Source organism: Lissotriton vulgaris, chromosome 6 (assembly GCF_964263255.1).
Source record: "Lissotriton vulgaris chromosome 6, aLisVul1.2, whole genome shotgun sequence".
Lineage (NCBI taxonomy): Eukaryota > Metazoa > Chordata > Amphibia > Caudata > Salamandridae > Lissotriton > Lissotriton vulgaris.
In genome coordinates this window covers 369770830-369786216 of record NC_141694.1, presented here as the reverse complement: position 1 = coordinate 369786216, position 15387 = coordinate 369770830, and positions in this window count along the sequence as shown.

Here is a 15387-nt window from a genome sequence, read left to right as displayed (position 1 = left end):
TTGTAGCGGCCCAACTCAACGGTGACTGTGCTCTTTTTCTGGCACGTAGGTAGCCTGTGTGCATGCATATGTGGAAGTTTTGACAGCACGATGACGTCAATCGCCATTCAATCAGCACATTCTGTTGACGAGGTGTGTCCTTGAATCGGCATTCCGCATGTGCAGAATATACAAGGAAGGCAACAAAAAACAAAAAAAATGAGCTAAGATGCACCGCTATACATATGTGAAATAATCACTTTCACGATACATATTGCATATATGTTCTGTATTTTATTGGCTTTGCCAACTGAATGAGTTGCTTGTTTGTTTTCATCAACTGAATCCTCCTACACCCATTTAGGTACATCCATACTCCTATACCAACACCTGTTGCACGGTATTTTCGCCTCCTACGTTTCAGCATCCGTTTGATCCATTTATTCATAGCTTAATCAGATAAGAGCAATCTTGGAATTCACGTCCCTGATACAGCCATTCTTCATAGTCTCGCTCTTTATTTCATAAACAGCGCTGAACCCTCTTCAGCGTGGGCCTTCCTCACCAGGACAGGGCTCTGGACTTCACTGTGTGGTTGTCCTTGTATTTTCAGCGCATGCTGAGTGCAGACTTAATATCTCACTCTACATTATGAGTTCTGTTGTTTTACCTACGTTGAGATAAGTAGCGCTCTCTTTTGGTATGTTTGTGTGTAGTTAAATCACTTTTCTTCCTGCTTTCATACACAAGCAAAATTCATGTTATCTTTCTAAAAACATCACAATGCCCACTGGCCTGCATTCACGTGTTCTTTGTCGCTTAGTGCAAGTTAGGTGGCAGTCCTTCTGGAAAGATTTAGTTTTCTTGCTAACTGCTCCCACAAGCTGTTTGGGAATTTAAAGCACCAGTAGGGCACTGAGAGACCCACTCTGTCTCCATACTGCAGTCGTATAATAGATCAAAATAGAAATCGTTTTTTTGTATCCCATAACAAACAAACTATTCAGACGATGCCAGAGTGCAGGGGGAAAATTAACTGTCAGAAACGCACTTGGCACACACAGATATAAGTTATGCAGATTTTCCCCGAGAAAATAAGTGTGAATACATTTCAACTAATGGTGGCAAAGTACAAGGGGTTTCCTATGTTTTGAAACTATTAATATTTCAAAGGAGTGAATAGCTACATAGAAAATGTGCTATAAATGCAACATGATATCATCAACAGATGTTGATTTTCAACTTTCCAAATTTGTTATGATTTTTGTAATGAAAGGAAAGACAGTATTTGTAAGTTCACACTACATGCAGCTGCTGTGAAGCTGGGTATGTACGTTTCCATGGATATTAAAATGGTATAACAGGCAATAGATTTATCACTTTTATGAGAACGCTGTAGCGGGATAAAACAGTTAATTATGTTTTCTTCAAAGCCAAACACAGAAAATAATTACCATCATCAATGTATAATTACTAAATAAAATGATGTTTTTCAACAGCAGCAGGTTGCCTGCATAGTATACTGCAGATTTACCCATGTTAATGGCAGGAGTAACTCTCTTTCCAGTCCGCGAATGGGAAGCGAACACTGGCAAAACTGGTGGGAATAAGTGCAAAGGAGTTTCTCCATTGAAAAAATATCTTCCACCTAGAGGGAAAAAAAATCATGCAAATGTATTTTCAGAAGTGCCGTTGTCCTCCACACATAAGGCCTTTTGCAAAGAACTAATGCTGTTAAACATTACTTAGTTCCCAACAATATTTCTACAATCCTCACATGATTCAATTCTACCTACATGTACGGCCTTTCAAACAGAATCATTTGACCTCACCTGCAACGTCCTATGCTACATTAGAGTCCAATCTTTCTTACCTAGTGGATTTGATCCACTGGAACGCTCAACTTCAAGCAAGAAGATTAGCCTCTAAACCAGGTGCTCAAAACAACCATGAAGATTCATCTTCTAGAATTGTAAAGCAATGTTGTTATATTCCCAAGTTAGGCCCATGTAGCAAAGCAGCTTATTCCTCACAAACAAAATTTTCAGCTGTGACCTTTTTGCGTGCAAGACAATGTTGGATTAGTTTCCCTGAAACTAAATGTGTTTACACATCTAGCTTTTCACAACATTATCACAACGGCCTGAACATCATGTACAAGGTCTAGTTTCGCACTATATATATAAGTCATCTCTGTGTTCATCCACGAGGCGACAGGGTTTGCTACATATCAATAGCATCCGTAATCTATACACACATGACACAGCTGCTTTCTATCATGAAGGATGAGCATCCTGATAGATTAGCAGAAGAGGCACTCCAGCTCATATCAGAGGTCCTCGCATGCTGAGAAATCACTACGCAGCAGTCGGACATCTCGTGAGGTGTGTCCAATTTGTGACCAAGACGGGGTCCTTTATTCTCTCTCACCAGTTAATGGGGTTGGTTTGTTCCTTGGGGGATTCATGCCTATACACCTACACACACTCTAGGTACACTTAGAGTAGTGTGCGCATGGTAGGAGTACTTTCGATTACTGCCTTGTTTTATATGCCAGCATATATACAATGTTTTAGTACCATCGGAGAACTATATCTACTTTTCACCCTTTTGGTGCTTGTAATCACCTTTATCTGCTTCTGTCAATTAATCATTGCAACACATGTATTCTATACACGAATAACGTTGGTTCAATAAATCTATTGAAAACATCCAGCTGTGTATTCTCTTTAATACTTCTCTGAGAATAAGAGAGCACGAGTGACTGAGAGAAAGATTCTGCACTGTTTCCACGATCCCGGAAGGTTCAGGGTTATCATGTTCAGTGGTTGCTAAAAAACATTCGCTCCCTGGTAGGTTAGGGGGCATACAGTGGCACTGTGAGCTAGCTGGTCTATAGGACAACACATCCTGCAGGTGTTGTCAGAATCAGTCTTGGCCCCTAGTTTATGTTGTCCAAACAATGTGCCGATCCTACGGATTATTATCCACACAGATTGTTTCATAGCGTTTTCGAATCCAAGTGTAATTTACTGATTCGTGCCCTTATATAGGTATAATTCACATTGCCCTTATATACGCATAGAAATCATGACCATATTTAGACATAACCCATCCAGTCCAAATACAGGCATGGCTACTTTCACTTGTTCCAAAAAGCCACAACGATTTCCTGGAAAACTCTGCTTCAGCAGTCAGGGAAATCCCCTTGCTTGAATATTGATTTGTCCATGAAATCATGGAGTTTTCAAAGAACTACCATTCCCTTGGGGTTCTTTGGTGACATTGTTATGTCCGACTTTACGTCAAACAAGGCACCTTCCAGGTACAAATATGCCTACAGTTACCCTAGCAAAGACACAGTGGTTCGGAGCAGCTCGACTAGCTACTTGCCCGACACAGCTCGCTACAGCAAGTGCCGAAGGAAGCCGACCCTCCAGCTGACGTACTGACAAAGAAACAACGAAAGAGAGATGCCAGTACTGATAATCTAGTTCACAAACCCTTTTATCAACCAGAAAAAGATATACTTCAAGACTGGGAGGTGCTATTAAATAGCTGTTTTATTCTCAAAATATCATAAGGGAGGTACAATAATTTAAACCTTATTGGGTATAGTCAACACCAAAGAAATTTTGTGACAAGGGAATGAAATAAGGACACAGCACAAGATAAAATGTCAATCAGCCAGCCATAAATCAACCATATCACAGTCATACCACAAACATTCATACATTCATACTGGAATACTTCACACAAACTGGAGAGTTGATACACCAGTGGGGGAAGTAATAGGTCTGCTGTACATTTCTGAAAAATTCAATTCAAAATAATACACTCCTTTAGGTCAAAACAAATCAATTATTTCTAAATATTTACAAAAGTGAGTGTACAATTGTCAGAACTAGTGCATTATAGCACTAGAACAACCAAAGGCACACCAAAAGCAGGGGGGGGCCTATGCGTTTCGAATCCCTAGTGGTCGGTGGGATTCTCCTCAGGGCCAGGTTATTCTGAAAGAAAGAAAAAGAACCTATGTATACAGATTTCAAGGATGGAACACTAAAGTGCACTACAACACCCAGACAACCCAAACAGCTTACCAATTGGAATCTATCCACGAAATCAAATTCATGAATAAAGGAGAAGAGGACCTGTGTGAAATCATAAAAAGAAAAAATGTGTGTAAGAGTCTACTTGGAGGGAAAAGTATAAGGTACAGCCGACAAGAATGTCCAAGGAAATTACCTTGATCCTCGGTATCAGTGTGTCCTGTTTGGCAGAAGAGTGATGTAGTCCAATGCTGCACAGAGGCAGTATCCAGTGAAGCAAGTAGCTAAAAAACAGGTCAGGGAAATCCTAGATCAACTTGAATACCAAGGGGTGATTGAAACATGCACCATATCAATGAACAATCCTTTGTTTCCTGTCTCCAAACCAGACAATACATATCGTCTAGTTTTGAACTACAGACAATTAACCTCTTGTTTCAAAACCTTTGCAGTACAAAATGCACACAGTGCAGCAATGATGAATAACATTGTGCGTAAAAAATATAAAACTACATTAGATATTTCTAATGGTTTCTTCTGTCAAAACATTGCACCTGTTAGAACCGGCTGTCTCTAGTTGGCAGAGGTATACACTTCTGACAAATAGGGACACACCTTTTCTAGTCAGGGCAAGGGGATCACACCCTTTGATAACCCCTGCTCACCCCCTTGGTAGCTTGGCAGAGCAGAACAGGCTTATCTCGGAGGCTGTGCGTTAAGCATTTATGACCACATACAGTAATAAAGTGAATACACTACAAATGGACACGACACCGTAGTATTATAAAAATAAGTATTTTTATATAAGGCTTAGCACAAGACCAAATAAAGACAAAAATATACACAATCTTAATAAATACTTTTGGAAGGGGAAATAACGGTTCAAATGCGGATGTTTCTTTAGGACAAAGTCTTTTCGTATCAAAGCAATTCTTCTTCTTGGAAACACAGTTCTTAGCAACAAGGTAACCCACACGGGGGCTACACGACGTCGAGGCAAAGTTAATCCAAAGGTTCGGCGTCGACCGCGAGGAGCGCTACGTCGAGCCCGGAGTCACACGGACCCCCAACAACACAGTACCTTGGAAAATGAAGCACACGATCAGCGGCGTCGAGCAATCCGGCGTCGCGTCTTCGGTGTCGATCAGGCCTCAGCAGTCGTCGATGTCGATGATTCTGTTGCAAGTGTGAGCAGCGCTCACGGCGTCGAGAAGGCACGAGGGCGATGCGATCAGCAGAGGTGCAGACACGAGGTCCCTTGGAGCTGGAGCCGAACTCACTACTCATTGGCGTTGCTGCTGGTGTCGATCGGGCCCGGCGGCCGGCGTCGAGGAAGCGGGACACTTGCGCCGTCACTCACGGTGTCGAGCTGGATTCGGCGACGTCCGTCGGCGTCGAGATTGCTGGTTCTTTCAGAGGTGCTGGATTCACAGGTTCCAGCAAATAGCACTTGAAGCAGATGAAGTCCTTTAGCCCTGTGACTTCAGCAGGAGACTGGCACTCTTCCAGTCCTTGGAGATTTTCTTAGCAAGCGTGAGAGTACACACACAGTTCCTCTCTCCTGGTTCCTTGGCAAAAATAAAGAAGCACGGCAGGATTCCCCCCAGCAAACAGCACACTGGCAGAAGGGGTAGGCAAGTCCTCAGATCAGCAGGCCTCTTGTCCTTGGTTACAGGGCTCCTTGTCAGAAGTGATCTGATTTCTTAGTTCAGGGGTCCTACTCTTATACCCCTTTTCGGCTTTGATCCCTTTGTCCATGCAGGGGACTTTCCCAACATCCTGGGTCCGTTGTGGGTGGAGCCAGGCAGAAGCACCTGGCTTATTCACGGAGCAGGGCTGGGTCCTCAGATGCCCAGCAGGAGGTGGAGCCAGCATTTTTACTGGCAGGAGCAGAGCTATCGGCCTCCTGGCAGGAGGTGGGGCTAGGATCGTCCATGGCAGGCACAGAGCCATCCATCGCTTGGCAGGAGGTGGAGCCAGCATTGTATCAGGCAGGGCAGGCTATCAGCAACTACTCTCCCCCTACTCTCAACGCAAATGTCCCACTCATCCCATACTGACTCATCCAGACCTCTGGAGCCACCCAGCTCCTGTCACACACACGCAAGACCAGCAGAAACAAGAAATGGTTAGACAAGAAAATAGACACTTTTTAAAAGTGCTATTTTCAAACCCAGAGTCCAAAAACCATCCATACCAACGGATGCGTAATTAAACCCCGAGTTCAGGGATACCAAACTCGACATTGCACCATGCTCCCCGAGCCAACTAGGATCATAGTAGTAATAATCCCGGCGGCCCATTCTAACTAATGGAGAGCAGGCTACCTCGCAATAGTGAAGAACGAAGATGGCTGTTGTTTACTATCAGGACATGCCAACTTGGTCAGGCGTGTCTTACCTTATACTTACAACGCACCCCGCCCGTGGGCCTACCATAGGGGTGACTAACATGACGTTAAGGGAAGGTTTGAGGGACTGGCAAGTAAGTATACTCACGCAGCCCGCGTGACAGTACTAGACTGCACGTGGGTCTCGCAATGACCGACCCGTAGACATTCTTTTACGAGGCCGCTCTTGTGGGTGGCACAACACGTGCTGCAAGCCCACGAGTGGCATTTGGATTTACAAGCCCCGGCACTCCTCGTGCACTAGACTAGGGACTGACAGTAAACCAAATAAGCCAAACATGGATACAATCGATACATCAATTTAACATCGGGAGCACTTGCGCTGTGGCACTGATCAGAAGTGGCACGGCACCCAAAGCATTATCCAGCAAAACATCGTAAAAACAGTGGAGGAAAACAGAAAAAATGGAGGAGAGACTCAAGCCAATGATGTCAGGTCTAACACGTGTCCCCTCCAGCTGAAATGTGGAGAGAACTACCCTTGACCTAGAGAGTCCTCATCACTAAGGCGGAAAAATCTGGACAGACCATCAGCATTGGCGTGATCTGTACCAGGGCGGTGTTCCACCGTAAAGTCCATTCCCTGTAGGGAAATGGACCACCTCAACAGTTTCGGATTCTCACCCCTCATCTGCATCAACCATCTGAGGGGCCTGTGGTCTATCTGAACCCGGAAGTGAGTCCCAAACTGGTAGGGTCTTAGCTTCTTCAGCGCCCAGACCACAGCAAATGCTTCTCTCTCTATCGCACTCCACCTCGTTTCCCTGGGAAGTAACCTCCGACTGATGAAGGCTACAAGCAAGTCTCGGCCCTCTTCATTCACCTGAGCTAGAACAGCCCCCACGCCATGCTCTGAAGCGTCCGTCTGGACAATAAATTCTTTCGAAAAGTCAGGTGCCTGGAGTATAGGTGCTGTGCACATTGCAGTTTTCAGGGTGTCTAAGGCCGTTTGACAGGCATCAGTCCAGGTCACATTTCGTGGCTGCTTCCTGGAAGTCAGCGAAGTCAAGAGGTGCACAATGTTACCGTAATCCTTGACAAACCTCCTGTAGTAACCCGTGAGTCCTAAGAAGGCTCTCACCTGAGTTTGGGTTTTGGGCGGCGCCCAAGCCAGGATGGTATCAATCTTGGGTTGCAGGGGGGCAACCTTGCCGCTCCCTACTTGGTGCCCCAAGTACACCACAGAACCCTGCCCAATCTGGTACTTACTGGCTTTGATTGTGAGGCCTGCTCTGCGCAGGGCCAAGAACACTTCCTGGAGGTGGCGCAAGTGTTCCTCCCAGCTGGAGCTGAACACTGCGATGTCGTCCAGGTAGGCGGCACTGAAATCCTCCAGTCCAGCCAAGACCTGGTTGACCAACCTCTGGAAGGTGGCAGGGGCATTCTTCATCCCAAAGGGCATCACCCGGAACTGGTATAGCCCATCTGGTGTGGAGAATGCTGACCTCTCCTTTGCCCCATCGGTCAAGGCGATCTGCCAGTACCCAGACGTTAAATCAAACGTGCTAAGGTACCGGGCAGCCCCCAACCGATCGATGAGCTCATCAGCTCTGGGGATGGGGTGCGCGTCCGTCTTCGTGACTGAATTGAGTCCTCGGTAATCCACGCAGAACCGAAGTTCTGGTGAAGCACCAGGCGCTGCAGCCTTCGGGACCAAGACCACTGGGCTGGCCCAAGGACTGCTAGAGGACTCAACCCCCCCTAACACAAACATTTTGGAGACCTCCTCCTTAAAGTATGCTCTGACCTTGTCAGTCACCCTGTAAGCCTTGTGCTTCACAGGAGGGCTGTCTCCGGTGTCAACGTCATGGACACCCCAATGAGTGACACCCGGAACCAAGGAAAACAGATCCGGGAATTGTCCCGACAGGTGGCGACAATCCTGTTTCTGCTCAAGGGTCAGTGTGTCAGAGAGGACCACACCATCCACTGACCCGTCTTGCTCTTTAGCACACAGGAGGTCAGGAAGAGGCTCACTCTCCTCCTCCATTCCAGCGTCTGTAGCTAGGAGCATGCCCACTTCGGACCTTTCTAAGTGGGGCTTCAAACGGTTGACACGCGGGACCCGCAAGGGGTTCCTGGGAGATTTCAAGTCCACCAAGTAGGTGACATCGCTCTTCTTCTCCACAACCTTAAACAGTCCAGTCCACCTGTCCTTGAGCGCACAAGGTTCCACAGGGGACATGACCCATACTTCTTGACCAGGCTGAAGCTCTACCAGAGTGGCAGTCCGGTCGTACCATCGCTTCATCTCCTCCTGGCTGGCCTCCAGATTTGCCTGAGCAAGTTCTCTGAAGCGCCGACTCTGGTTCCGAAAGGCCAGCATGTAGCTGTATACATCCTAGGGAGGTTTCCTGGGAGATTGCTCCCAGCCTTCCTCGACCAGACTCAAAGGCCCTCTTACCGGGTGACCGTATAAAAGCTCAAAGGGGCTGAACCCTAGAGATTTCTGCGGCACCTCTCGGTAAGCAAACAACAGGCATGGCAAGAGGACGTCCCATTTCCGCCTCATTGGTTCTTCAAGACCCATGATCATGCCTTTAAGGGTCCGGTTGAATCTCTCAACCAGCCCGTTTTCTTGAGGGGGGTAAGGAGTGGTGAACTTGTAGGTTACCCGACACTCCTTCCACAGAGACTTCATATAGTTAGAAATGAAGTTGGTGCCCCGGTCCGACACCACCTCTCTGGGGAACCCCATCCGGGAGAAAACACCCATCAGTGCCCGTCCCACCACGGGGGCCGTCACTGTTCGGAGAGGTATGGCTTCCGGGTACCGTGTGGCATGGTCCACCAAGACCAGGATGAACCTGTTGCCCAGGGCTGTCTTGGGGTCCAGGCGCCCAACAATGTCAATACCCACCCGGTCAAAGGGGGTACTGACCACTGGAAAAGGTTGGAGGGGAGCCTTCTGCTTCCTTCCGCTTTTCCCACTTGCCTGGCAAGTGTGACAAGTCTTACAATGGATGTCTACATCCCTGCGCATCTGAGACCAATAAAAATGGGTGACAAGCCTGTCATAGGTCTTGTCCTGCCCCAGATGTCCAGCTAACGGAACGTCATGAGCCAAACCCAGTAGGAAGGCTCTGAAGCGCTGGGGTACCACCAGCACACGGGCTGACCCAGGCTCAGCAGCCTTAGGCTCGCTATACAGGAGGTCGTTCTCCCAGTACACAAAATGTGACCCTGACTGATCACCTGAGGATTGGGCTGAGGCCTGCTGACTCATGCCCACAAGAGAAGGGCACACCGTCTGTTCGGCACAGAAGTTCTCCCTGGAGGGACCACCATCCTGCTGCCAATGGGTCAGCTCGGGCAGATCTCCCAGTTCGGCAATTTGTTCCCCTGTGGGCTCCAGGGCATCCCCCTCGGGGTCTACCTCCTCCTGGACCACGGGAACTACGGGGCCGGTTTCCCGCGCCTCCTGCCTCTTCTCTTCACAGCTGGGTCCTGGGCCGTACTTTCAGGCTCCGGGACCCCATCAACACCCTTACTCGCTGTCATCGATCGAGTGGTCGCACACACCCACTCTGGCACACCCAACATTTTCAAGTGCGCCTCCCTCTCCACCTTAGCCCAAGGGGAGTCTTCTAAATCATTGCCCAGGAGACAATCGACAGGCATGGCGGGCCTCACAGCGACCTGAAGAGTACCTGAAACTCCCCCCCATTCAAAGGAAACCTGAGCTACCTCACACTCTTTCTGGGAGTTGTCAGCAGCTATCACAGGGTAGAATGCGTGGGGAACCACCTGCTCTCTGGACACTAAGTGACACTTGACAGCTGTCACACTCGCTCCGGTGTCTCTGAGAGCTTCCACTCTATGGCCATTAATGGTTACCCACTGCCTATATTTACTAGTGTTACTAGGCAGAGGGGGTGGAGGGACCATTTGCATGTCTCCTAGCGAGACCAGGGACATTTCTGCGGGACCCCTTCCACCAGGGACAACCATCTCCTCCCCTCCCAGGGCTACACTCGCCAACTGACGGGGGGTGCACTCGGCGGTGCATTCGATTTCTTCATGGGACACTGGGGGTCATAATACCGGTGTCCCGCCTGCCCACAAACGTAGCAGGTTAGGGGGCCCCTATGAACAGGTTTACCCGTCGGGGCCCCAGGCTTCTTCTCAGGGGAGGCTGGGAACCTTTCCCTTGGTTCCCTTGGGGATTACTTTGGGGCCCTTTCTGAGACTCCTTCTGTTTACCCTTGTCCCCCCCACTCTTCTGCTGGGGACCCTGCCCACCTTTGGCTGAGTCTCCCACTGGACCCTTGTGGACCCTGGTACTGACCTAGCAGTCCGCCTCCTCAGCAAGTTTTCTAGGGTTAGATATCTTGCTATCAATAAGGTGCTGGCGCAGCTCTGGAAAACAGTTATTAGACAAATGCTCCCAAGCAAACAAATCATAAAGAGCTTCATAACTTTCCACTTTGCTGCCCTTTACCCATCCATCCATGGCTCTGCAAAAATAAGACACATATCCAACCCACGTTGTACCAGGCAACTTCTTACATTCTCTAAAAGCTTGTCTGTACTTCTCGGGGGTTAGGCCATACCGCAACATTAGAGCATCTTTCATATGAGCATACAACATCCTATCCTCAACAGGCATGTCTAACAGGGTATCTCTCCCCTCATTCACAAAGCGACCCCACAACCCCGCTCCCCAATTCTTCTCAGGGACCTGGTGGGCCAACAATGCTAACTCATACGCTTTAAACCACTGGCCAATATCTTCGTTCCTATGATAATCTTTTATCACATCTTTGGGAAAGTAAAACCTACTGTCTGCAGGCACAGATGGGATGCTGCCACCAGAGGGATTCAATTCTAACTTTTTAGCTTGGATATCCAACTCCCTCAACTTGGTATCACGCTCCAAAGCTAACTTCTCTCTTTCGAAATCCAACCTTTTGGTCTCCAAATCAGCTTCTCTTCTACCTCTTGCATTTTCTAACTCCAACTGCCCATTTATCTTTAACCTTGCCATTTCCATGTTGTATGCACGCTCCTTCGCCCTTTCTTCTCGTTCTTCAGGGGAAAGACCTTTGGAGGAAACACTGCTTCCGGGAGAGGACTCAGGCCCATTCGCTGGCGCCTCCTCTTCCCCTTCCCCTGGCGGTACCACCACCACATCAGAGGGATCTCTGGACTCCAACCAGGCCTCCAAAGCTTTGCGAAAATCATCTTTAATTTCGAGGCCTGTGGTAGGAACTTTAAACTGCTCGCAAAAGTGTCGCAGCTGCTTTTTCCTGTATTTCTTTATCTTCGCTCTATCGAATTCCTCCACGACAACAACAGGGGTAGTGACTCCGGTGTCACTCATGGTCAAAACTGGCAGTGTTCAAAAAAATCAAGCTTCAGAAAAGCGGAGAACCAAAAATAGGATCCTTCCAAATTAGATTGTGGCTGCGCTATGGTCTGCTTTCACTATGTAGCGCACACTAATCACTGCACATGGGTCAAAATGCAAAGTTCAAATCCTCGCCGCTGACCCACCAATGTTAGAACCGGCTGTCTCTAGTTGGCAGAGGTATACACTTCTGACAAATAGGGACACACCTTTTCTAGTCAGGGCAAGGGGATCACACCCTTTGATAACCCCTGCTCACCCCCTTGGTAGCTTGGCAGAGCAGAACAGGCTTATCTCGGAGGCTGTGCGTTAAGCATTTATGACCACATACAGTAATAAAGTGAATACACTACAAATGGACACGACACCGTAGTATTATAAAAATAAGTATTTTTATATAAGGCTTAGCACAAGACCAAATAACAACAAAAATATACACAATCTTAATAAATACTTTTGGAAGGGGAAATAACGGTTCAAATGCGGATGCTTCTTTAGGACAAAGTCTTTTCGTATCAAAGCAATTCTTCTTCTTGGAAACACAGTTCTTAGCAACAAGGTAACCCACACGGGGGCTACACGACGTCGAGGCAAAGTTAATCCAAAGGTTTGGCGTCGACCGCGAGGAGCGCTACGTCGAGCCCGGAGTCACACGGACCCCCAACAACACAGTACCTTGAAAAATGAAGCACACGATGATCAGCGGCGTCGAGCAATCCGGCGTCGCGTCTTCGGTGTCGATCAGGCCTCAGCAGTCGTCGATGTCGATGATTCTGTTACAAGTGTGAGCAGCGCTCACGGCGTCGAGAGGGCACGAGGGCGATGCGATCAGCAGCGGCGCAGACACGAGGTCCCTTGGAGCTGGAGCCGAACTCACTACTCACTGGTGTTGCTGCTGGCGTCGATCGGGCCCGGCGGCCGGCGTCGAGGAAGCGGGACACTTGAGCCGTCACTCACGGTGTCGAGCTGGATTCAGCGACGTCCGTCGGCGTCGAGATTGCTGGTTCTTTCAGAGGTGCTGGATTCACAGGTTCCAGCAAATAGCACTTGAAGCAGATGAAGTCCTTTAGCCCTGTGACTTCAGCAGGAGACTGGCACTCTTCCAGTCCTTGGAGATTTTCTTAGCAAGCGTGCGAGTACACACACAGTTCCTCTCTCCTGGTTCCTTGGCAAAAATAAAGAAGCACTGCAGGATTTCCCCCAGCAAACAGCACACTGGCAGAAGGGGTAGGCAAGTCCGCAGATCAGCAGGCCTCTTGTCCTTGGTTACAGGGTTCCTTGTCAGAATTGATCTGATTTCTTAGTTCAGGGGTCCTACTCTTATACCCCTTTTCGGCTTTGATCCCTTTGTCCATGCAGGGGACTTTCCCAACATCCTGGGTCCGTTTTGGGTGGAGCCAGGCAGAAGCACCTGGCTTATTCACGTAGCAGGGCTGGGTCCTCAGACGCCCAGCAGGAGGTGGAGCCAGCATTGTTACTGGCAGGAGCAGAGCTATCGGCCTCCTGGCAGGAGGTGGGGCTAGGATCGTCCATGGCAGGCACAGAGCCATCCGTCGCTTGGCAGGAGGTGGAGCCAGCATTGTATCAGGCAGGGCAGGCTATCAGCAACTACTCTCCCCCTCCTCTCAACGCAAATGTCCCACTCATCCCATACTGACTCATCCAGACCTCTGGAGCCACCCAGCTCCTGTCACACACACGCAAGACCAGCAGAAACCAGAAATGGTTAGACAAGAAAATAGACACTTTCTAAAAGTGCTATTTTCAAACCCAGAGTCCAAAAACCATCCATACCAACGGATGCGTAATTAAACCCCGAGTTCAGGGATACCAAACTCGACATTGCACCATGCTCCCCGAGCCAACTAGGATCATAGCAGTAATAATCCCGGCGGCCCATTCTAACTAATGGAGTGCAGGCTACCTGGCAATAGTGAAGAACGAAGATGGCTGTTGTTCACTATCAGGACATGCCAACTTAGTCAGGCGTGTCCTACCTTATACTTACAACGCACCCTGCCCGTGGGCCTACCATAGGGGCGACTAACATGACGTTAAGGGAAGGTTTGAGGGACTGGCAAGTAAGTATACTCGCGCAGCCCGCGTGACAGTACTAGACTGCACGTGGGTCTCGCAATGACCGACCCATAGACATTCTTTTACGAGGCCGCTCTTGTGGGTGGCACAACACGTGCTGCAAGCCCACGAGCGGCATTTGGATTTACAAGCCCCGGCACTCCTAGGGACTGACAGTAAACCAAATAAGCCAAACATGGATACAATCGATACATCAATTTAACATCGGGAGAACTTGCGCTGTGGCACTGATCAGCAGTGGCACGGCGCCCAAAGCATTATCCAGCAAAACATCGTAAAAACAGTGGAGGCAAACAGAAAAAATGGAGGAGAGACTCAAGCCAATGATGTCAGGTCTAACAGCACCTGAAACCAGGAACTTGACCACTTTCTCAATTATGGGGACACAACAACACTTCTGTCGTCTCCCCCAGGGATTCAAGAATAGTCAGGGTTATTTTCAGCCAGAGTAACAGAGTTACTACAAACGTATGATGATGAGGCAATATCTTATGTCGATGACGGTGAACAACCTTTACAACGAAACTTTTACAACGCACTACCATTACAACGGGGTCATTACAACGCAAACCATTACAACGCATTGCGCTGGGGGGCGCTCTAGGATAGGGAATACTTTTAATTTACTATCCAACACCTTCCCTAGTGTCCACGGGGACTGTGTTGGAATAGTAAATTAAACTTTTCACTATCCAGCACCCCAAAGCGCTATGCGTTGTAATGGATTGCGTTGTAAAAACCGCGTTGTAAAGGCAGGCGTTGTAATAGCCTGCGTTGTAACGTCATACATCCGTCGATGACATCTATCTAACAGACAATGACTTGGACAGGCACTTGTATAGAGTGAATACCATTATACTTGGATTCGCCTCTGAAGGGTACAAATTCAACCTTAAAAAATCAAGAAATGCCCACCTCAACGTCCTTTTTCTGGGATACGAGTCATCAAGTGAAGGCCTGGCAGCCAACTTTTTAGAAAAGTGTGCGCTGCTCCAACCTCCAAAAATGCTGAAAAACTTACAGTCAATTCTAGGTTTCATGAATTTCGGAAGAACATACATTCTAAACTATGCAGAAAGGGTTGAAAAACTCTACAAATTAATCAAACCTGATTTCAAAACCACAAATTGGATTAAAAAACACACAGAAATTTTGCATTCAGTGCAAACAGACATGTTAACGTATGTAAAGAAACGCACCCAGGCAAACAGTATGACTACTGGCATATGTTAGATGGCAAACAAAACAAAATTAATGATACACAACTGTATTAGCATATAAAATACATTTTAATGAATTTCATAAAAGACGTCATGAGTGAAATCATTGACATAATGATAAAATTTGATAAAAGGATAAGTTCATTATCACATATGCATTGATTTGCAAAATTATTAAACTAAAAATAGGATGGTTTCCTGTCTACGTGTTTCGACACGACGACAGTGTCTTCCTCAGGACTTTACCATCATGTTTCTGCATTTGCGGTGGAGTGACCG